Genomic DNA, 25,118 nt, shown 5'->3' with positions numbered 1-25,118 from the left:
GGGACCACACCCAAGATCCAGTCACCTCCCACCAGGCCCCACCTTGAGCACTGGAGATTAAGTTTCCACATAAGATTTGGGTGGGGACACAGATCCAATCCATATCATGTAGTTTAGCATTTTACATTTAAGTCTCATCCATACTGAGTTAATTTTTGTGAAGGCCACAAAATCTGTGTCTAGATAAACTTTTTTTGCATGTGGATATCCAGTTGTTACAGCACTAGTTGTTCCAGCATCATATCTTTTCTCCATTGTATATTTTCTCCATCATATTTTTTATCCAACTGATTGTAGACAGATAAGCAAAACAATGTTTCTTCAAATGTTTAAACAAATGTCAGCGTAGTCAGTTGACTATACTGATGTGGGTCTATTTCTGGGCTTGCTATTCTGTTCCATTGATTTACTTGTCTTTTCTTTTGCTAATACCACACTGTTTTGATTAGTATATCTTAATAGTAAGCCTTGAAGTCTTGTATAGTGTCTGTTCTCCAAATTTATTCTTCAAGATTGTGTAGGCTATTCTGGGTCTTTGACCTTTCCATATAGACCTTAGAATCAGCTTGTCAATATCCACAAAATAACTTGCTAGTATTTTTAAATCAAGATTGCATTGAATCTACAGATCAAATTGGGAATGACTGGCATCTTGACAATATTGGGACTTCCTATTCATGAACATGCAATGTCTCTGCATTTATTTAGATCTTTGATTTCTTTTATCAGAGTTTTGGTATGCTGATTTTTTGCTTTCAATATTGTGGTTGAGAACTCAGATGCCAGTCTGAATCTTTTCTTTTGTAGGAGATCCCCTTTTTCTTTTTGTAAATTTCATTATTGTATCATAATATGTCTTAGATATTCTTCATTTTAATTATAATGTACTTAGGTGGGAGTTTTTTTCTTATCTCTCCTGTTTGGTAATTGTCTTTTCACATTCAGGGTGCTATAACAAAGATATCACCACCTCCTAATGCCATTGCGTTGGGAATTAGATTTCAACATGTGATTTTTTTTTGGTGGGGGGAAACAAATATTCAGTCCATAACAGTAATCTATCAGCTTATGAACTTTTTCAATCTGAGATATTTTCTTTCTTTAATTCTGGCAAATTTGCTTTTTTATTTCTTCAAATGTTTATAATTATATGTTTTTTCTCTACTTCTAGAAACTCTATTATCTACATATTACCAGTGTAAACATACACACAAACACACATAATACACACAGACATAAGCATAGACACATATGTATAATCTTTTATCCTTTTTTGCTGCCTTATGAGAGAGTTCACACATTATTCTTTATAGCTCACTATTTCATTATTCAACTTATTTATCCTGGTAGTCAACTTACTTACTATGCTATTTATTTTAGCTATTGTATTTTAAAGTCCATTATTTCTACTTGGTTCTTCATTAGAGTTTCTACTTACTGTTCCATGTTACTGATATCTTCCCTATCTTCTTTGGCTTCTTTTGAATTCTTGGCCAATTTTTTTTCAAAATTTCTGCCTCAGAGAAACAATTTATCTGGCTCAGTTTGTTGTTTTTCATTAGCAATGGTAAATTCTCAAGTATCTGTTTTTCCTTGCCTGTTTGGTTTTGTTTCTTGACTCATGGACTCATATTTCCTTGGGTCAAGTAACGCATATGAGGAAGGGACAAAGCCCAGAACCTAATCCATGCTCATCTTAGCAAGTTTAAGGAAAGGGGAAGATATGATCTCCAGATACCAACAAACTACTGCTGATATCATTCCCATTTGCTATAATTCCACCAAGCAACTCAGAGTTTACCTTTAAATTAATAAAGAGAAGCAACTTTGCAATAAAGCAGTATCTTTAGATTGTAAACTACCAGTTTAAGGGCTTAATGGAAAAGGGATTGGAGAAGTCAGTTTCCTGGTTTGGCCAGGTAGCTCACACATTTTCTTTTCTTTTCTTTTCTTTTCTTTTCTTTTCTTTTCTTTTCTTTTCTTTTCTTTTCTTTTCTTTTCTTTTCTTTTCTTTTCTTTTTTCTTTTCTTTTTTTACTTTCTTTTCTTCTCTCTCTCTCTCTCTCCCTCCCTCTGTCTCTTCTTTTTTGACAGTGTCTCGCTCTGTCACTCAGGCTGGAGTGCAGTGGCGCGACCTCGGCTCACTGTGAGCCCTGCCTCCCAGGTTCAAGCCATTCTCCTGCCTCAGCCTCCCAAGTAGCTGGGACTACAGGCACCCGCCACCACGCCCAGCTAATTTTTTGTATTTTTAGTAGAGATGGGATTTCACAGTGTTAGCCAGGATGGTCTCGATCTCCTGACCTCGTGATCTGCCCACCTTGGCCTCCCAAAGTGCTAGGATTACAGGCGTGAGCCACCGCTCCTGGCCACACATTTTCATTACTTTTCACCTTAGCAGGGTGATTTAAACTGACATTGCCAATTTTGATAGTGAAAGGGCAGGATATGATTGTCTCAGGCTAATATGGGAGAGAGGCAAGAGCCAATCTAAAAGATTTTCATATCCTCCTACTGATAGTTTTGGCTTTTGTTGATTCCAGGCTGCAATTAGTTATCTACTTCTTATACCTACTCTAGTTAAAGAAAGCTTTGGGTCCCTCAGGGTTTTCACGAGTCTATGTGTTTTTTGTGCATGCCAGTTCCTGTAATCCATACTCCCCTCTTGCTTCTGCACTCCTCTACGGCTGGGTCAAGGGACCCCATAGTGCATGCTATTTTGCCATCTGTCCTGGAGCCAGGAAGGCATGGTGTGCTTTCTACTTGGTACTGTGTGGATTTGGCTTAGTAATGATGACATACTCTGGGAGCATTTAGACTCAGAGAGGAACTTTCCATATTTGGCATGTTCCCAATGCTGTGACAAAGGACACAGTCATAGCCGATTACTTTGCTAGACTTTGACTGAGGGCTTTGTTATTAACTGGCTTCAAATGAAATTTTAAAAGAAAAGGATATTTTTTACATTGGCATTTGAGAAATTGTGCTACAGGAAGCAGTATATACTTGTCCTTTCACTTGAGAGAGAACACAAAGTACTTTGAATTGTTCATGACTCTCAACATATTCCAACAAAAAAAGCCGATATTTTAAATTTATTGACAATCATAGGAGGAAAACTTAATAAATTCTTCAGCTCAACTCAAATGTATCCAAATGTATCTTATCATTAATTATAATACTAGCTATATAAGTAGACTGTAAAGTAATCAGTCATTGAAGTAAATTAAAACATTCTTCTGAAGTTCTTTCCTTCTGTTATACTTCATTTAGACCTGATGGGTATGTATAAAATATTGGTCATCTGGCCACTAGCACTTACCAGATGAAACCAATACATTATATCACTGAGGGTGCTAGACCTTTAGTTGGGATGTGTATGAAAGTGTAAAGCAAGATGTGTAATGCATTTGCATTTCACCTTGGCCTAAATCCCTCCCAAGTACAAATATCAGGGTTTTTCCTTTCATATCATCAACGTTCCTTTGGGTGTCAGGGAGTCCCTTTCCTATTTTCCTCTTTTGGAGTCCCTTTCCTATTATGATTTTCCTGGATCATTGCAAAAAGGAATGTGTCCACCCAACATAGTTCAGATTAGGCTGAGCAAAATCTCAGTTACAGATGAACGTTACATGAATATAACATGGATACCATTGTTAAGTGACTGTTTTCATCAGCAAACACCCTCACCAGATGACAACAAGAGCAGCTTTATATGGCTTTTTAACAAAGGTGGCATGAAGATATTATCTTAAATGTACTGGTTTAATAGCTCCACAAATGTTTATTGAACATCTGCCACATGCTAGGGATTTTTCTAGACTTAAGAGACCACAGAGACAAGATAAAGTTCTGCTGTCATTGTTTACAAGGAGACAAAAAGTGAGCAAAGTATGAAGAGCAAATTCTAAAACATAGTAAAATTGGGTGAGGTGATGAAGAGTGACTGGGAAGATACATTAGCTTGGGTGGTTAAGGATGCCTTGTTGTGAGGATGACATCTAACCTGATACCAGAATAATACACAAAGATCTGGAGACACAGTATGCCAGGTGGAGGGAAGAGAAAGTCCAAAGTGCCAGAGTCATGTATTTTCAGGAAGAGAAATAAGATAAGTATGGACTAAACAAGGTGATTGAAAGGGAGAATAGTATGAAATAAGATTGAAGAGTAGGTAGAAGCCAATTCATTCAGGGCTTGTGGACCCAGACAAGGAACTTGAATATTATTTTAAGGGTAATGGGAAGCACATCCAATTGATTTGCAGTCCTACCATCTATCCCTTTAATATATATGTGAAATGTGACTATTTCTCACCATCAAACCAATACTTTCATTTCTCAAACCCTGCTCCTGTAATTATTATTCTTTCTGCTGGATACTTTTTAGCACTCTGTTTTTTAACTTTTATTTTAGGTTCAGGGGTACATGTGCTGGTTTGTTACATAGGTAGACTTGTGTTACGGGGGTTTGTTGTAAAGATTATTTCATCACTCAAGTCTTAAGCCTAGTACTCATTAGTTATTTTTCCTGATTCTCTCCCTTTTCCCAGCTTCTACCCACCCAATAGGTCGCAGTTTGTGTTGTCCCCCTCTATGTGTCCATGTGTTCTCATCATTTAATTCTCACTTATAAGTGAGAACATGCCATATTTGGTTTTCTGTTCCTGTGTTAATTTGCTAAGGATAATGGCCTCCAGCTCCATCCATGTCCCTGGAAAGGACATAATCTCTTTCTTTTTTATGACTGCATAGTATTCCATGGTGTATATGTACCACATTTTCTTTTTCCAGTCTATCATTGATGAGCGTTTAGGTTGATTCCATGTCTTTGCTATTGTGAACAGTGCTGCCATGAACATATGTGTCCATGTCTTTTTAAATGAATGATTTCTATTCCTTTGAGTATATACCCAGTAATGAGATTGCTGGGTTGAATGGTATGTTTGTCTTTCAAACTTTGAGGAATCACCACATTGTCTTCCACAACGGTTGAACTAATTTACACTCTCAGCAACTGTGTATAAGCATACCTTTTTTCTCTGCAAGCTGGCCAGCATCTGTTATTTTTTGACTTTTTGATAATAGCCATTCTGACTGGTATGAGATGGTATTTCATTGTGGTTTTGATTTGCATTTCTGTAATGATCAGTGACATTGAGCTTTTTTTTTTTTTTTTAATATGATTGTTGACTGTATGTATGTTGTCTTTGAAAAGTGTCTGCTCATGTCCTCTGCCCACTTATTATTGGGGTTGTTTTTTCTTTTCTTCTTGTGAACTTGTTTAAGTTCCTTATAGATGCTGGTTGTTAGACCTTTGTTGGATGGATAGTTTGCAAAAATTTTCTCCCATTCTGTAGGTTGTCTGTTCACTCTGATGATAGTTGCTTTTGCTGTGCAGAAGCTCTTTAGTTTAATTCAATTTAATTTGTCAGTTTTGCTTTTGTTGCAATTGCTTTAGGTGTCTTCATCATGAAATCTTTGCCTGTGTCTGTGTCCTAGATGGTGTTGCCTAGGTTGTCTTCCAAGTTTTTTTTAAAAATAGTTTTGGGTTTTACATTTTAGTCTTTAATCCATCTTGAGTTAATTTTTGTATATGGTGTAAGGAAGAGGCCCAGTTTTGATCTTCTGCATATGGCTAGCCAGTTATCCCATTTTTTGAATAGGGAATCCTATTTTTGGTTGGTAGGCTATTTATTTGGTGGTGGCTTGGGTTGGGGTGCTGGGCAGGTTTGAGTGCCTTCTATGTGTTCTGCAAGCAGTTGTGACCACTCAGGCTGTGGGAAGATCCACTGTTCTCTGTGCAGTGTTAGTGCAAGGGCAGGTCACTGGCGGGGTGGAGCTTGCTGGCTCTCTGCTTACCAAGACTGTCTGCAATGGCGGTCTGCGGGGTATCTGGGGGCATACTGCACTCCGTGTGCTGGGGGTCAAGTAAAGCAAAACCCACCTGTAAAGACAATGACTAGCAAAGTGATTTGGGAGTTGCTATGGGGTTGGGGGAAGCTGCAGTATGGAGAAGGAACATGTGGGCTGGTGTGTGGCCATAGGGGGGCTGCCTTGCTGGAGCTCTCCACTGGTCAGGCATGGTCAGCTGGCACAAAAGCTGTGGTGTGGGCTCCCCAGGGCACCCAAGACTGCCCTGTAAGCAGGCGTGGCCAGGCTGGGGCCCCAGGAGAGGCCAATCAACCAAGGAGTGCTCAGGTCTGACCAGCCGTGTCTGATGTGCCAGACCTGCCTGCAGATACCAGGTCTGACAGTTCCTCTAGGGCTAAAGTCTCTTATGGGAGGAAGTCAAGCCTAGGGGCATTGGTTGTCCCTGGCAGTGCTCCACTACAAGATGCTCCAGCATCAAACCCTCCCTCTGGGCTCCGCATCAGCTGGTGTGCTGCCCCACCACTTGTCTAAGAAGTTCTCCCTGCCACCCCAAGTGTCTGTGGTGGTCAAGGGCTCCCCTCCTGCTGGGGTTCCAGAGGGTCATGGTGAGAGCGGGTTACTCCTTGCGGGTTCAACTCACCTGTTCTCCTGGAGCTGTTGTGGTTCAAAAATGAGTCCTAGCGTGTAGTAGCCTGTGTGGGGTTCCCAGCTTTCTTCCCCTTCAGCCTAGCTTCTGTGTCTTCCCTCCATCCATGCTCTATGCCTTCCCTCCGACGATTTGCAGAGTCCAGGGCTCTAGTGTTCTTTTAATAAGAATAAGATAGGATTAAATTGAATTTTTTAAAAAGAATTCTGACCACTGTGTGCAGAATAGATTGTAGAGAGGCAAGTGTAGAAGTGGAAAAATCAGCTTGAAGGTTTTTTAATGGCCCAGGTGAAATATAACATTGGTTTGTACTAAGGTGGAAGTAGTGGAGATGGTAAAAAGTGGACCGTTTGAAGTATATTCTGGAGGCGTAATTGACAAGAATGCTGTTAAATTGCATATGATAAATGAGTAAAATGAAAAATAAAAATGGTTTATCAGTTTTGGAATGAGAAGATAGGTGAATGGTGGCACCATTTATTGAGGTGAGAAAGACTGGAGTAAGAATAGGTTTGAGAAGAAAGCAAAGTTTTGTTCTGAGACACATACTCAACATTCAGGTGGTGGTGTCAAATAAGCGATTGGATACATAAATCTGGTGGGCTCCACTGAGTTGACTCTCTCTCTCTATAATATATTTAAATTATATATAAATATAATTTGAATCCATTGGAATGCATTAACTTTTATAAGGAGAGGCTGTAGATAAGTTAGATAAGATGACCTGGGACCCAGCACCTAGAGATTGAGCAGAGGAGGTGAATCTTACAGACAGAACTGAGAAGGTGAAGTAAGAGAATACCCGAAGATTGTTATGATCCAGATCCTAACACAGGGAAGAGATACTCCTGCCTATTCCCATAAGTGAAAACCCAGAAGTAACCATTTGACTTGGCAAGGTGGAGGATATTGTTGACCTTGATGAAAGTTGGTGGAGGACAGGATGAAAAGTCCAAAAGGGGTGTTGGCAACTGTAGAGAAATCTAATGAGGGGTTTGCTATAAAGAGAACATAAGTTTAGATGAGAGATTTTTTCATTGTTTGTCTGTTTTGCTTTTAATTTTTTTTTCTACTTTTAAAGGAAGGGGATACAAAGTGCATGGTTGAGAATGACCCAGCAGAAAAAGTAGTAATTACAAGAACAGGGTCTTTGAGGAAAAAGGAAAGAGGGATGGGATTTAGTAGAGGTGACCTTGGCCTTGGTGGGAAGAGGCTGTTCACTGTAACAAAAGAAGGTAGAGTGGGTACAGATGCAGGTAGTAGGCAGATTTGTTGGAAAATTAACGGAATTTTCCTCCAGTGGTCTCTACATTTTCAGTGAAATATGAGGCAAGCTGAGAATGAGGAAAGGGAAAATGTACTGGAGGTTGGAAAAGAGGAGAGGCATAGAATAACCATTTTAGAAAGTGAGAGAGTAAATATACTAGAAGAATAGCATAGGATTATCAGGCAGTATTGAGTATCCATTTGAAATCTGTAGTAGTAGCCTCATCCAATATGGCAAGCACCACCATTAGACCCAGAGAAGAGCAGTAGCTTGAGCCCAATCCTTTAGAGAACCCTGTTCTGGCCCTTTCTGATATGACCCCTAAAGAAAGAACCTACGAGCTTGAGGGGACATGGCCACCAGGAGCTTTTATCCTTTTCTCCTCTATCTATATTATATATTATATACTGTGTACATAGTGTACATAGTGAAGAATTCTTACAACCCTGAAGAGTTAGAATTTTTATAACAGAAAATCAAGAAGAGAACAATCAATTTTCAGGGTATTCTTTTTAAGTTCACAGAATAATTAGGATCCTGGGGTCCAAATGACCCGGATCCTATTTCCCGGATCCATGTTGGATACTTTTCTGAGTCCTTTCTCCTTTGGGTGGGCTACCCTGCAGGTGTCTGCACTCTGAGGCCCTAGCTTGCAGGGATGTGATGGAACTTGCACTTATAGGCTGGGCTGTCCATGTATGTGTGGAAGGCCCCTCACAGTGTCACATGCAAGTAAGATGGGAAAGGTCTGGGCTGTGATTTGAGGGCGAGGGACTTGTTTTCTGGATACCATCACATTTTAGTCAGTGTGAAACTCAAAGCAGTCTGAGAATTGTTTGTTCTTGAACTTCCAGGTAATTAAGAACATATTTGTGGCCAGAGGCAGATAAAACATGACTATATTTAACAGTTTGTAACTTGATATATACATTTTCAATATTTAGACATGTGGTATGTGCCTCCTCTTGCCCCAGGTTCTAGAATGTTTGGGGTGCACCTGAGCATGACCAGAGATACATAGCAGTGCTGCCCAATGGGACTTTGTGCAACCATGGAAGTGTTTCTATATAGTACAGTACAGTAACCCCTAGCCACATGTGGCCATTGAGGCTTTGAAATGTAGTTAGTGAGACTGAGGAAGTGAACTCTTAATTTTATTTAATTTTTAAAATTTAAATAGCTACATGTGTCTAGTAACCACCATTTTGGACACGCAAATCTATGGACTTGTCTCTTTTCCCAAGCAGCTTTCTAGTGCTAGAGGCCAACTGGGTTCAGTTCTATCACAATAGTGATTCTGTTCCCCTCTGCGTGGTCTCACCAGAGCTTGTCAGGTCTCAGAACCCACTGGCCTCTACCAGGCTCACACCAGGTAGTATTTCACCTTGCTGTCCTATCTCCGTCTGGAAGAACTCTTTCAGTCTCCCTAGGGCTTGGATAATTTGAATTCCTGCTCTTTTCCATGCATTGTTATAGCATAAACCATCCACTAGTTACTACTTCCACTAGAATCTTCCCTTTTAAAGCTCAAGATATGTATTTTTTTGTTCTCAAAAAAATAATACTCTTTGCAAATCAATGACTTTGACTTTCAAAGCTATTGCTTCTGATGAAGACTTCAAGAATTTATTCTGTGAACTTAAAAAGAATACCCTGAAAATTGATTGTTCTGTTTTTGATTTTCTATTATAAAAATTCTAACTCTTCAAGGTTATAAGAATTCTTCACTATCTCCACAAAGGTTCACATACAATGTGCTTTCTGAAAAGTTTAAAATTTAATATTTCATGACAAATTATTTCAAAGGGAAAGTGATAAAAGTTTTTATGTGCTTGTACTCTAAAGATGCCCATCACTGTGGTACGAGAGTGAAGCTGAGGTGACTTAGAATAGTGATGGGAAATGTGGATGAAGTTGGGTACACCCCTTGTGAACCTCTACTTTCAGCAGGCACAGGAGTGTGCTCCTCTCCTATGCTGGAGTATAGGGAAGCCAGTGAACTCACAATAGTATAAGACAGACGAAGCTATGAAAGAAATAAGTGAAGATTGCTTTAATCCCTTCATTGTTTTTTGAATTGCTCAGATCACATGTGCCACATTCCCAGAACTGCTAGAGTTCCTCTCATTTCCATGTTCCTTGACCTCAAAGCACTTATAGTATATTTGGGGAGACAGGTACTAAACAATGAATAAGTATACAAAAATATAATTAGAAATTGCCCAAGAGCCATAAATTGAAAGAAAAGCGTGCTACTGGGGAGAATCATGGAGCTTTAGAGGAGAGGCTGAATGTGAAGTGATGTTTCTATAGGGTATGAAAATTGAGTAGGGATTAGACAGAGTGGGAGGAAGAGAATTCTAGGGCAAGAACCTGAGGAAGCAAAGGAGCTGGTGTGCTGAGGAAAAGAAAAATGGACAGTTTGCTTCAGGAAGACAGTGGTGACAGAGTGATGTGAGAGGCAAGATTGGAGAGGAGGACAAGGGCTTAGGAATGATTACAAGCTGGGCTATTCTTCTAGGTGCAGTAGAGAAACCACCAAATGGTGTTATACTGGTGGCAGGGTTCCAACGGGATCAAATTGACACTTTACAAGGATTACTCCGGCTGTTGTGCAGAGAAGAGGATGAGAGGGTAGGAGGCAAGAGTAAAGGAGGTGACAGCCCACTTAGGACACCACTGACAGAATAAAGCCAGAGAGGGTCATGTGCTAAACCAGAGTACTGACAATGGAGACTGAGAAAACTTGACAAATTCACAATATATGTTAGGGAAGAGTCTTTCAACCTTGGCCCTTGTATTAGTTTGTTTTCATGTTGCTTATAAAGACATATTCAACTAGACATATTCCATAGTCCATTACAGAGACTGGGTAATTTACAAAGAAAAAGAGGTTTAATGGATTCAGTTCCACATGGCTGGGGAGGCCTCACAATCATGGCAGAAGGCAAATGTCACATCTTACATCGCAGCAGGCAAAAGACAGAATGAGAACCAAGCAAAAGGAGTTTCCCCTTATAAAACTATCAGATGACATGAGACTTATTCACTCTCATGGGAACAGTATGGGGGAAACTGCCACCATGATTTAATTATCTTCCACTGGGTGCCACCCACAACACATGGAAATTATGGGAGCTGCAATTCAAGATAAGATTTGTGTGGGGACACAGCCAAACCGTATCAGCCCTTTTAAAATTTTGGGCCAGATAATTATTTGTTGTGGGGTTTGTTCTGTTCATTGTAGAATGTATAACAACATTCCTGACCCCTTCTTCTGCCAGTAGCACTCCCCAGCCCAACCGCCAATGACCTCCATCAATTTGTGAAAATTTAGAATGTCTCTAGACATTGCCTAATGTCTCTTGCATAGTAAAATTGCCCTCAGTTGAGAGCCACCATATTAAGGGGATAATTCACAGATACAAACAATGGATTAGATGTGGAAAGATAAGGAAATGGAAGGTGTCATGAATGACATTCATTTGATCAAGGGAGTAGAATGGATATGTGATTATAGAAATGCAACAACTTGAGGAGAATATTTGGGGCATGTGTAGAAATATTAAGAGTTTGTTTTAAACACAGTTAATCTAGATGCCGTGAAGACTTAAAGGAGAGATATCAAGGAGATGGTTACTTATTGTACCAAGAGATCTTGGCTGGAAATATGAAGAGCCGTGGGGTTTGGATGTGATCACTGATTGAGAGAATGTAAATGAGAACAGAAGAGAGTTGGGGAGTGAACATAGAAAAAACTATTATTTCCAAAACCAGCAGAAAACGTCATGAAAAGGGAAAAACACCCCAGCATGCTTTTCAAGAAGAGGGTAGTAAACTGAATTGACTATGACTCAAAGTTCTAGTTATATGAGGATTGAAAAGTGTCCATTGGAATTGGTAAAAAGGGAGGTAACTGTAAAACTTAGCTGGTGGGTACAGATTTTCAATGGAGTAGAAGGTGCTGAAATCATAATGGGGTGGGCTGGAATGAGAATGAAAGTTGGAAAACCACGTGTGTAGACGATTATTTCAAGAGTTTTTTCCAACCAAGTGAGGAGGAAGTAAGCAATTGACTAAAAGAAGAGGTGGCATCAGTGGGGTCCTTTGTAAAAACATGATAGTAAAAAGCATGATTGAATGTTGCTAGAAAATGATCCAGTAAATAAAAAGAGAAGTGGAAAATAGAGGAAAGAGAATAACAGATTCACCAAAGTTCTCTGGTAGGTATGACACTTTTGGCTAGTAATTTACTAGGGGAAATATGCTTTTTTTATTATAACAGAGAAAATGATAATATTGATCATGATAGCTAACATTTATTGAGGGTTTATGATATGTCAGGCTTCTTACATAGTTTATCTTATTTAATCTTCTCCCCCAAAACTTGTGAAATAAATCCTGTTAGTGTACATACTGAAGAGATGAGAAAACAGGATTAGAGTAACTTGTTTAAGTGGCAGAGCTTAGACTGTAATGGAACTCATTCCTGAACCCAGGTTGAGCCAACTGTATTCCAGAGCCTAAGCTCTTAAAATAAGCAGAGAAAAGGAATCTTGTCAATTAACCTACCAAAGAATTATTAAAACCCATTAACTCCTGCCTATTACCTTACTCAGCTTAACTTGAATGAAGGTTACCTCTCATAATGAAATATGCTTCCTTATACTTCAACCTGCCCTGAAGTGATGACTGATTTTCCCTCATCTTTTATTTTTACTCATTTTTCTTTGTGTGTTCATTTACATTTCTCTAAGGAAATCCCCTACACTAACCGGGAACAGGTCTGGGCTCAGACAAGATAGCTTGACCTTTGAGTGGAAAGAACTACTCAGGGTGCTTACTTTTTGAGCCGGATTAGACACTGAGCAAATGTGTTTCCTGTTCTGGGCAGAACAGGAAAGAGAAGCAGAGCAGCTATGAATACTTGTTCTTGCCAGAGCAGCTATGAATACTTAGTACAGCCTTCCAGAGGCTGTTTGCAGAGTCTCTGAGATTGGTTAGTAATTGGCATAGAAGAAAATGCCATTGGCTTACCTTACTCTGGGCTTTTTGTTTATAATGCTAGCCTTATTCTCAAATCCTGGCAATGATTCTTTTCTAATTAGCAAGCATTACCTGGTATTTGAGACAGTATCAACCAGTACTTGTCCTATCTTGACCTTAATTTTCTTTTTAATCATTTGCTTGAAGAACCTCGTGTGTGTGTGTGTGCACACGCGTGTGTGCCATGTGGGTGTGTGTTTACCCATACGTGTGTGCATGTCAATGCATAAGGTTGTGTTTGTGGTTTAAGGGTGCTTTTCTGAGATACAAGATCTGTTATGATAAGATATACTCTTTGGTCATCTTCTGAAGAGAAGTCAAAAAAAAAAAAAAAGCTGTTCAGAGTTTTATCTGGACAGGTAAAGTTATAGTATTGACTTTTTATCTTACAGTGCTTCTTAGATAATTTGGTTCCTTGTTTTTTAGTTTTCAGGGTGATGACACACAAACAAATGATCATTTTCACCTCAACTGGTTCTCTTTTACAGGAATAAAGGTTCTCATGTCAAAGTGAATAAAGAGGGAGGCAGGGACTTGAGAGATAGTGGAGAAATGGGAGCTCGCTCTACCGTACAATTTATCTAGATGTGCTTGACACTTCCTTTTTAATGTTTACCGAAAAAAAAAAAAAAAAAAAAAGAGAGAAGAGGAAGAAGAAAAGAAAGAATAAGAGAAAAAAAAGAATGTGTTTCAAAGTGAATGTGAACAAATGATCACATGGCTTGAATGCTTTAGCACAGAAATACTTGGGTCACCACTATCTTTTCAAACTCGATCTTCTGACTTTCGAGTATCTCTGACTCCATTCACGTGTAAAAGGTAGCCAGGGTCTTCCAGAGGTGAGGCTGTCCTTTTGTTTTGGTTCTCTGGAAGCAACTTCAATTTCTAGATGAGAAGAAAGAATAGGCAAAATGAGAGAAGTATTTGAAGCCTATGGAGTAGATGTACCTGTGGGGTTTCTTAAGTCTTAGCTGAAAGGCTTCTGCATGCAAATATACATTGATATGTGTGTACACACATAGCTCTTGGACTTTGCAGTTACATTTCTAGTTGTTTTTTTTTTTTTAATGCTGAGGGAAATGATCGGATCAGAGTGCTTTGCTCTCAGAAACAGTCACAGGGCCCAAGTAACCGGGCAGGCTTGTCCCCTCCTGTGGCAGTTTGTTAGTACTGCAGCAACAACTCTACAAACCAGCATACTAGCAATTAAAGGTGTGACGACTTCATGTCCCAGGAGAAAGCATTTTCACGTGGGAGTTAAAACCTGATGACATATGAAAGGAGATGGAGAATGTGTATAAAACTGGTAAGAAATTCAATGTTTGGAGGTATCCGGGGGCAATGAGTGAAGCATTGCAGCAAATGAAATGCTGGCTTTCTTTTCATTAGGAACCAGAGCTTCACATTATTGAAACATACATTTTGCTTATCCATGAAACCCATATTTGAATCAATAGCTGCAAGCAGAGCCAGTTCTATCATGTGGCTCTCCAAGGCTGGCTGAGTGACTGATAGTGCTGTATTTTGAATGATTTAAGAGAAACCAGATGACTGTTGACCAGCAGTACATCCCAACATTATTAGCTTCCTTCTGATCTGTCAGAGCTACTGATGAATTTGAGTTTTCTCAGAGGTTTCTGATCTTGGGAGCAGCACTGGATGAGCTGTTAACAAGCTTCCAGAATGTCAGATTTGCACTGGGTTTAACTGACATTCCCTTTTAAGACTTTAAAGGATCATAAATTACAATAGGCTTTTTGGTCCCTGGGCAGTCACAGCCTTCAGCTGAGGAGAATGTGCTCAGTAAATGTGTACTGTGATGGACTAGACTTTTGTAAGTAGCCGCTCAGATTTGGAAAAAATAAAAGGAAGCCTTATAGACATTAGGTAATAAAGAATATGCTTTATAAAATCAAAATATGATTTATGAAAAAAGTATTCCTATAATTTGGGTTCAAGCTGAGACTTCTGGTTAAAAGTGTCTTAAATTTCATAGTGGTTTTACAGTGTTTTTGTAAATTTTCACATATCTCCTCTGATCCTTAATATACTATTCCATTTAATCTCTATTTACTTAGTGATGACAATTGATTGAAGTCACAAGTCCTGAGATCCTTGTGTCAGCAGGTTGATTAACGTCAGTGTTCCAGGTCCTAACCCTTATTTGTTTGTATAATTAACTATTGCTGCCAATTTAGCAATATTTAAACTTTGATCACATTAGAAAATATAGTGTAGTTAGAAAATAAAGTTAATGTTGGTTCTAAACAAGTTATTTAAATTTTCAGGGGTGTAGTGGAATAAACACTGGCTTTAGAGTTTGCCATCCATAGTGTCAAAATGTAGATTTGCCTGCAACAAGCTGAGTGACCTTGGAGAAAAAATGATTTTAACATCTTGATTCTCAATGTCAATGTCTGTACTTTGGGGATAAAAATAGTTATCTTCTAGATTGTCAGTTATTTACTCCCGAAATGTTTATTGATTAGCTAACTACTCTGTGTTAGGCACTATTTTAACATTGAAATGCAATGTTGAATGAAATAGAAAAAAAATCCCTACCCTCAGGGGCTTGTCTTCTAGTTGGGGAAGACAGACAATAAATAATTGAATAAACCAGTTCTGAGAGAGTCTCAAGTATTAGACAGAATATGCAAGAGGATAATGTAGCAAGAATGCCTTGGCTGAAAAGGGCAGCATTCCAGGAGAAGGGTGATTAGGGAAGGCTCCCCTGAGGATGTGACATTGAGGGTGACCTGAATGATAAAATGACACTAGCCTTGTGAGGGATCAGAGCAAAAGTATTGTAAGCAGAGGGAGTAGCAAATGCAAAGGCTCTGGTATAGGAAGGAGTTTAGAGTGTTTTCAGAACAGAAAGAAACCTGGTCCTAGAGGAAGGCAGGGCTAGACCATGCCATGCATTTCAGTCATAGTAAGGATGTGGATGTTCTGTAAGTGCAGTGGAAATCAATGGAGATTTTGAAGAAGTGTAATGACATGGTTTGATTTGTATTTTAAAATGCTAACTTTGCGGTGTAGAAAATGGGCTGTGGATAATATTAAACATAGTAATAGGAAGAACAGCTAAGAGGCTATTACTGTATTCTAGATAAGAGATGATATTGCCGGGCGCGGTGGCTCACATCTGTAATCCCAGCACTTTGGGAGGCTGAGGCGGGTGGATCACAAGGTCAGGAGATCGAGACCACGGTGAAACCCCGTCTCTACTAAAAATACAAAAAATTAGCCGGGCGCGGTTGCGGGCACCTGTAGTCCCAGCTACTCCGGAGGCTGAGCCAGGAAAATGGCATGAACCCGGGAGGCGGAGCTTGCAGTGAGCCGAGATCCCGCCATTGCACTCCAGCCTGGGCGACAGAGCGAGACTCCGTCTCCAAAAAAAAAAAAAAAAAGAGATGCTAGTGGTTGGAACTAGTGAAATAACAATGGAGATGAAGGTAAATAGTTGGATTGGGGCATATTTTGGAGGTAGAAAGGACAAGACTTGCTGATGCAGCGAATGTGAGGGATTTAGGAATGAGAGAAATCTGGTACAGATTGTGGGTTTTGGTTTGATAAGACAAATAAATCAAATGAGGGAAGACTTGGGAAGAAACCAGATGGTGCAAAGAAACCAAGAGTTTCATTTTAGACGTGTTAAGTTTAAGTAGGATTTTGGGTCCAAGTAGAGCTATCATATGGGTGCCTATGAATGGGATGTCAAGCAGAATATGCAAGCTGGAGCTCATGGCAGGCCTCTGGGCTGGAGACAGAAATTAGGGAATCATTAGCTTTGCTAATGTTTAAAGCCAGGGGAGTGGAAGAGATGACCCAGGGAGAAAGAATGAATAGAGAACAGGAGAGGGGGATACTCCTTGAAGCACTCCAAAATTTAGATGGCTTGTTGAAAGAAAGAGTCAGCTGAAGAGTTGGAAAGGAAGTAACTAGCAAATGGAAAAACACACAAAAATGTTGATATGTCTAAGGAGGAGTTAATTGTATTTATTGCTGCTGAGAGGTAAATATGAAGTTAGAGAAGTGGACTTCAGATTTGTACAGTGACTCAAAATAAGAGCACTTCACTGAAGTGATGGGGACAAAAGTCAGACTGGAGTGGATTGTTATGAGAATTACAGTCCACATAAAACAAGCCCGAGGTTTTATATGTAAATCATTCTGAGACAGTACATGCTTAAGATATGGTAGCTATTACTGAGAAATAATAATTTGGCGGTAGATATTGTGGCTTGACAATAGCAGCCATTCTCCTAGCCTCCTTCCCCTATCCTTTGCTTCATTTTCCTGACAAACTTTTCTCCTTCTTTAAATTTGCCTGAGATTTCCACCGTTCTATATGCTGAGGATGAGTCTAGGTCACCTTTGTTGTCTTGTTCATTTTGCCAGTGATTAGTTTAGGCGTTGTTAAGTGACCCAATCCTCCCTGTATTACTCAGGGTTCTCTTAGAGAAACAGAACTAATAGGATGGATAGACATACAGAAAGGGGAGTTTATTAAGCATTAACTTATATGATCACAAGTTCCCACAATAGACTGTCTGCAAGCTGAGGATCAAGAAGAGCCATTCTGAGTCTTAAAACTGAAGAGCTTGGAGTCCAATGTTTGAGGGCAGGAAGCATCTAGCACGGGAGAAAGATGTAGGCTGGGAGGCTAGGCTTGTCTCTCTTTTCCACATTTTTCTGCCTACTTTATATTCCCTGGAGGCTGGTTAGAAGGTGCCCACCAGATTAAGGGTGGATCTACCTTCCACCGCCCACTGACTCAAATGTTAATCTCTTTTGGCGACACCTACACAGAGACAGCCAGGATTGAGATTTCATATCCCTCAATCCAATCAAGTTGACACTCAGTATTAACCATCACATGGCCAATGGGATCTGATGGGCAATCTGCTGAGAGCTTCTGGAAAAGGTTTCTTTGTTAATAAAAATATATTCATGGAAATAAATTCTGTTCTCCTTCACCAAATATTAATACACCTGTGATGTCTGAAATTGCTGCAGCAATCTGTATGTGACCAAGAGAGACCCTGTCATGGACAGGCTGTAGATGGTCGAGTGGAAATACGGAGAGCTATATTTTCAGATCTAGATCTCAGTCTAATGGGGGCATTAAGACATAGTCTTTAACCCAATGTGTCTCTGGGTATGAATCCCCCAGAGCTCTGTATAATGCTGATGTTACAAATTACATAGTGTCAGGCATTGTTTTAAGCTTGACTTACTATTTTACAATGAGTAAACTGAGACCAAATGAACCTAAGTGCCTTGCCTAGGGACCTATAACTAGTAGTGGGAGTTCAAACCAAGGGACTCTAGCTAGCTACGAGGTTATCACTACATTTTGTAGGTCATATTAAAGAGGGCCTCTGCAAATAAATATGTGTTTATTTAAAACAATGCGCTGGTTTTACATTATTTCCCAATAGTGGCTGCAGATTTGGGGCTGAATTTCTTTTGTCAACTGCTGGTTGTGGAAATGCTTGTGAAGTGTGTTTCAGTAATCCTTGGTCAGAGTGTATGTTAAGTGACAATGTTCTTGCTTGGATGTACTGGAATCCAGGCTCACAGATTAACTTGGCGCAAGTAATATTCAAGTTGTATACACTGCTAATGTTAAAACATGTATCATATAAAGATAATAACTACTATTAATTTAGTGTTTAATATATAATTTATCTTGTATGCAGTGTTTTAACCACATTGTTTCACCAAATCTCCACTGAATCTTGAACCCTAAAAGGATAGTATTTTCTGAATGTTACCATTGAGAAAGGTAAACTATGGAGAGTTTAAGTATTTTGGCCCAAACTACTAAGTCTGTCTTATTCCAAAAACCCTGCTCCTAACTATTAAATGAATGCATTAAATTTTAACTAAATTGTGGCATAAGCCTGGAAGCTACCTAGCACATTCAGATAGCATATTGTCTATGGGTTTGTGCATAGGATAAAGCCTGGAAATATAAGATGAACAATAGTTTTTTCTCTGTGTTGGGAATTACAGTTAATTTTTATTCTCTTTAGCATCCGGCCACCATGAAAAAAAAAACTTTTTTAGTAATATTAAGAAATAAAAGAAAGTCTTATTTTTAAAAATATGTTTTCTAAAAAATCAGGTTTCTTCTGGCTGTGTAGTATTCCATGGTGTATATGTGCCACATTTGCTTTATCCAGTCTATCATTGATGGGCATTTTGGTTGGTTCCAAGTCTTTGCTGTTGTGAATAGTGCCACAATAGACATACTTGTGCGTGTGTCTTTATAGTAGAATCATTTATAATCCTTTGGGTATATACCCAGTGACGGGATTGCTGGATCAAATGCTATTTCTGGTTCTACATCCTTGAGGAATCACCACACTGTCTTCCACAATGGGTGAACTAATTTACACTCCAACCAACAGTGTAAAAGTGTTCCTTTTTCTCCACATCCTCTCCAGCATCTGTTGTTTCCTGACTTTTTAATGATTAGCATTCTAACTGGCATGAGATGGTATCTCATTGTGGTTTTGATTTGCATTTCTCTAGTGACCAGTGATGATGAGCTTTTTTTCATAAGTGTGTTGGCCATATAAATGTCTTGTTTTGAGAAGTGTCTGTTCATATCCTTCACCCACTTTTTGATGGGATTTTTTGTTTTTTTTTTTCTTGCAAATTTATTTAAGCTCCTTGTAGATTCCGGATATTAGCCCTTTGTCAGATGGATAGGTTGCAAATATTTTCTCTCGTTCTGTAGGTTGCCTGTTCACTCTTATGATAGTGTCTTCTGGTGTGCAGAAGCTTTTTAGTTTAATTAGATCCCATTTGTCAATTTTGGCTTTTGCCATTGCTTTTGGTGTTTTAGTTTTGAAATCTTTGCCCTTACCTATGTCCTGAATGGTATTGTCTAGGTTTTCTTCTAGGGTTTTTATAGTTTTAGATCTTACGTTTAAGTCTTTAATCCATCTTGAGTTAATTTTTGTATAAGACATAAGGAAGAGGTCCAGTTTCAGATTTCTACATATGGCTAGCCAGTTTTCCCAACACCATTTGTTAAATAGAGAATCCTTTCCTCATTGCTTGTTTTTGTCAGGTTTGTCAAACATTGGATGGTTGTAGATGTGTGGTGTTATTTCTGAGGACTCTTTTCTGTTCCATTGGTCTATACATCTATTTTGGTACCAGTAACATGCTGTTTTGGTTACTGCAGCTTTGTAGTATACTTCGAAGTCAGGTAACATAATGCCTCCAGCTTTGTTCTTTTTGCTTAAGATCATCTTCGCTATACAGGCACTTTTTTGGTTCTATGTGAAACTTAAAGTAGTTTTTTTCTAATTCTGTGAAGAAAGTCAATGATAGCTTGATGGGAATAGCATTAAATCCCAATATGCTATCTGAATGTGCCAGGTAGCTTCCAGGCTTACACTACAATTTAGTTAAAATTTAATGCATTCGTTTAATAGTTAGGACCAGGGTCTTTGGAATAAGACAGACCTAGTAGTTTGGGTCAAATACTTAAACTCTCCAGAGTTTACTTTTCTCAAAAGGAACGTGCAGAAAATAGTATCTTCTAAGGGTTCAAAATTCAGTGAAGATTTGGTTAAACAATGTAGTTAAAGCACCGCATACAAGGTAAACTATATATTAAACACTAAATTAATAGCAGTTATTATCTTTGTATCATATGTGTTTTAACATTAGCAATGTATACAACTTGAATATTAGTTGTGCCCAATTAGTCTGTGAGCCTGGATTCCCGTACATCCAAGCAAGAACATTCTCACTTAACATACACTCTGACCAAGGATTATTGAAACACACTTCACAAGCATTTCCAGCAGGAACAAAGAACAATGGGAACACATGGACACAGGGAGGGAAACATCACACACTGGGGCCTGTTGGGGGTTGGGGAACTGGGGGAAGGATAGCATTAGGAAAAATACCTAATGTAGATGATGGGTTGATGGGTGCAGCAAACCACCATGGCACATGTATACTATGTAACAAACCTGCATGTTCTGCACATGTATCCCAGAACTTAAAGTATTAAAAAAAAATCAGGTTTATTTTAGTCCACAGATCTGGTGACCAAATGCTGAATGAATCTATCAAGGAAATGTAGGACCACTTTGCCACCAACCACTTGGCCAACTGGCCAATTGTCCTTTCTTTTTTGTCTTCCATTATAGCTTCCCTTGTAGCTGTAGGTGTTTAGGTGAGGAGACATTCACTTCCACTCTGTCAGCTCACTAAACCCTTGCAAGTCTGCTTTCTGTGAATCTCCAGTGTCGTCTTTTCATCTCTAGGGGCAAGACTGAATAAGTAGATTTTTCATGCCTTTGCCTCTTGGCTCTTAAAAAAGTTCTAAAAACAAACAGAATCCTGTTGCCCAACTATTTATTTTGTGTTAGATTGATTGGTACATTAAATAAGTGAAAATAATATTTTCCTTTTTCGTCATCTGTAGATAAAACAGGGATGTGTGTTGGGTTGTTGAGTTCCTTTTCTGTTGACTCTACCTAATTCCACAGATTCAACCACAGAACATTGGATCACTACTTAGTGAATAACCTCAATCACTTCTTAGATTTCTACTTCATCAATGTTTGTATAGCAAACAGAACCTTGATAAGACCCAGGTTGATTGCAAAATGGATTTTCTGTGTATGTTTCCAGTGTTTTTTTTCCCCCTGACAGCCTAGCTATATTTTGCAAATTTATATGCCTTCCAAAATTTGCATTCTCTCCCTTCATATAAATTTTTAAAAGATATTTACAAAATGCTATGGTAATATTTTGAAAACATAGGTGGCTGGATTGAAATTAATATACCTCTGCAAAAGATTGTAGAGAAAAATGTGTAACTTAATAAGCATTTCAGCCAGAAAATGACAACCTTTCTTGTGATTAAGAGTTGAAACACTGTCAAATTCAAGTGATTAATTATATTACCGGAAGGCATTAAAATTTTATGATGTGTCCTGAAATCTGAATTATAGAGTGGATATTCAATGAATGACACTGCCCTTTACTGCCATCTGTACTTCAGAGTTTCTCTGCTTTATTAAATCCGTAAGCACATATATTTTTAAAAAAAGTTAATTTGAAGGTCCACTAACACAATTCCTACTTTTCCTTATTACTGCATTGTCAATTTTGATCATACTACTGCTTTTTTCTTCCTGCCTTAGGCTATGTACTATTCCATCGTATAGAATATAATATTAAAAAATGAACCAATGTATTTAACTATTAATAAGTTTTAGGCATTTAGGTTTTCACATTTTTTCCTGTTGTAAGTAATACTGTGTAAGAGCACTGACTATGTGCCAGGCACATTTTTAACCACTTTACATTTATTAATCGTATGAATCCTTCCAGCAGGCCTTCACGATAGGTACTATTATGATGTTTATTTTATAGTTGTGGAAACTGAAGCACAGAGAAACTAGCTACTTTGCCCAAGACCACACACTTGCCAATTGGTACAGCTTGGATCCAACCTGAAGCAGTCTGACTCCAAGGTCTTCAGAGCCATCACAGAATTTTTATTTCATCTTCTAAAATTTTCTTAAGGATAGATTTCTAGAAGTGTAATGAATTGATTAAAGGAATGAAGTTATTGAGGATCTTAGTTTATAGAAAAAATGTGCCAATGTACATTCTCACATCACTTTATGGGAATATTTAGATTACTACTTTTTAAAATTATATTTTAAGTTCTAGGGTACATGTGCACAACGTGCAGGTTTGTTACATATGTATACATGTGCCATGTTGGTGTGCTGCACCCATTAACTGGTCATTTACATTAGGTATATCTCCTAATGTTACCCCTCCCCCCCACCCCACGACAGGCCCTGGTGTGTGATGTTCCACACTGTGTGTCCAAGTGTTCTCATTGTTCAATTCCCACCTATGAGTGAGAACATGCAGTGTTTGGTTTTCTGTCCTTGAGATAGTTTGCTCAGAAAGATGGTTTCCAGTTTCATCCATGTCCCTACAAAGGACATGAAATCATCCTTTTTTATGGCTGCATAGCATTCCATGGTGTACATGTGCCACATTTTCTTAACCCAGTCTATCATTGATGGACATTTGGGTTTGTTCCAGGTCTTTGCTATTGTGAATAGTGCCACAATAAACATACTTGTGCATGTGTCTTAATAGCAGCATGATTTATAATCCTTTGGGTATATACCCAGTAATGGGATGGCTGGGTCAAATGGTATTTCTAGTTCTAGATCCTTGAGGAATCGCCACACTGTCTTCCACAATGGTTGAAGTAGTTTACAGTCCCACCAACAGTGAAAAAGTGTTCCTATTTCTCCACATCCTCTCCAGCACCTGTTGTTACCTGACTTTTTAATGATTGCCATTCTAACTGGTGTGAGATGGTATCTCATTGTGGTTTTGACTTGCATTTCTCTGATGGAGAGTGATGATGAGCATTTTTTCATGTGTCTGTTGGCTGCATAAATGTCTTATTTTGTGAGGTGTCTGTCCATATCCTTCACCCAGTTTTTGTTGGGGTTGTTTGATTTTTTCTTGTAAATTTGTTTAAGTTCTTGTAGATTCTGGATATTAGCTCTTTGTCAGATGGGTAGATTGTAAAAATTTTCTCCCATTCTGTATGTTGCCTGTTCACTCTGATGGTGGTTTCTTTTGCCATGCAGAAGCTCTTTAGTTTAATTAGATCCTATTTATCAATTTTGGCTTTTGTTGCCATTGCTTTTGGTGTTTTAGACATGAAGTCCTTGCTCATGCCTATGTCCTGAATGGTATTGCCTAGGTTTTCTTCTAGGGTTTTTATGGTTTTAGGTCTAACCTTTGAATCTTTAATCCATCTTGGATTAAATTTTGTATAAGGTGTAAGGAAGAGATCCAGTTTCAGCTTTCTACACATGGCTCGCCAGTTTTCCCAGCACCATTTATTAATTAGGGAATCCTTTCCCCATTTCTTGTTTTTGTCAGGTTTGTCAAAGAGCAGATGGGTTGAAGATATGTGGTGTTATTTCTGAGGACTCTGTTCTGTTCCATTGGTCTATATCTCTGTTTTGGTGCCAATACCATGCTGTTTTTGGTTACTGTAGCCTTGTAGTGTAGTTTGAAGTCAGGTAACGTGATGCCTCCAGCTTTGTTCTTTTGGCTTAGGATTGTCTTGGCAATGTGGGCTGTTTTTTGGTTCCATATGAACATTAAAGTAGTTTTTTCCAATTCTGTGAATAAAGATATTGGTAGTTTGATGGGGATGGCATTGAATTTATAAATTACCTAGGGCAGTATGGCCATTTTCACGATATTGATTCTTCCTATCCATGAGCATGGAATGTTCTTCCATTTGTTTATGTCCTCTTTTATTTCATTGAGCAGTAGTTTCTCCTTGAAGAGGTCCTTCACATCCCTTGTAAGTTGGATTCCTAGGTATTTTATTCTCTTTGAAGCAATTGTGAATGGGTGTTCACTCATGATTTTGTCTGTTTGTCTATTATTGGTGTATAGGAATGCTTGTGATTTTTGCACATTGATTTTGTATTCTGAGACTTTGCTGAAGTTGCTTATCAGCTTAAGGAGATTTTGGGCTGAGATGATGGGGTTTGCTAAATATACAGTCATGTCATGTGTAAACAGGGACAATTTGACTTCCTCTTTTCCTAATTGAATACCCTTTATTTCTTTCTCCTGCCTTGTTGCCCTGGCCAGAACTTCCAACCCTATGTTGAACAGGAGTGGCAGGAGAGGGCATCCCTGTCTTGTGCCAGTTTTCAAAGGGAATGCTTCCAGTTTTTGTCCATTCAGTATGATATTGGCTGTGGGTTTGTTATAAATAGCTCTTCTTATTTTGAGGTACATCCCATCAATACCTAGTTTATTGAGAGTTTTTAGCATGAAGCACTGTTGAATTTTGTCAAAGGCCTTTTCTGCGTCTATTGAGATAATCATGTGGTTTTTATCTTTGGTTGTGTTTATATGATGGATTACCGTTTCTGATTTGCGTATGTTGAATCAACTTTGCATCCCAGCAATGAAGCCCACTTGATCATGATGGATAAGCTTTTTGATGTGCTGCTGGATTCAGTTTGTCAGTATTTTATTGAGTATTTTTGCACCAATATTCATCAAGGATATTGGTCTAAAATTCTCTTTTTTTGTTGTGTCTCTGCCAGGCTTTGGTATCAGGATGATGTTGGCCTCATAAAATGAGTTAGGGAGGATTCCCTCTTTTTCTATTGATTGGAATAATTTCTGAAGGAGTGGTATAAGCTCCTCTTTGTACCTCTGGTAGAACTTGG

Source organism: Chlorocebus sabaeus, chromosome 27, assembly GCF_047675955.1.
Source record: "Chlorocebus sabaeus isolate Y175 chromosome 27, mChlSab1.0.hap1, whole genome shotgun sequence".
In the NCBI taxonomy this organism is placed as follows: domain Eukaryota; kingdom Metazoa; phylum Chordata; class Mammalia; order Primates; family Cercopithecidae; genus Chlorocebus; species Chlorocebus sabaeus.
This window is presented reverse-complemented; position numbering follows the sequence as displayed.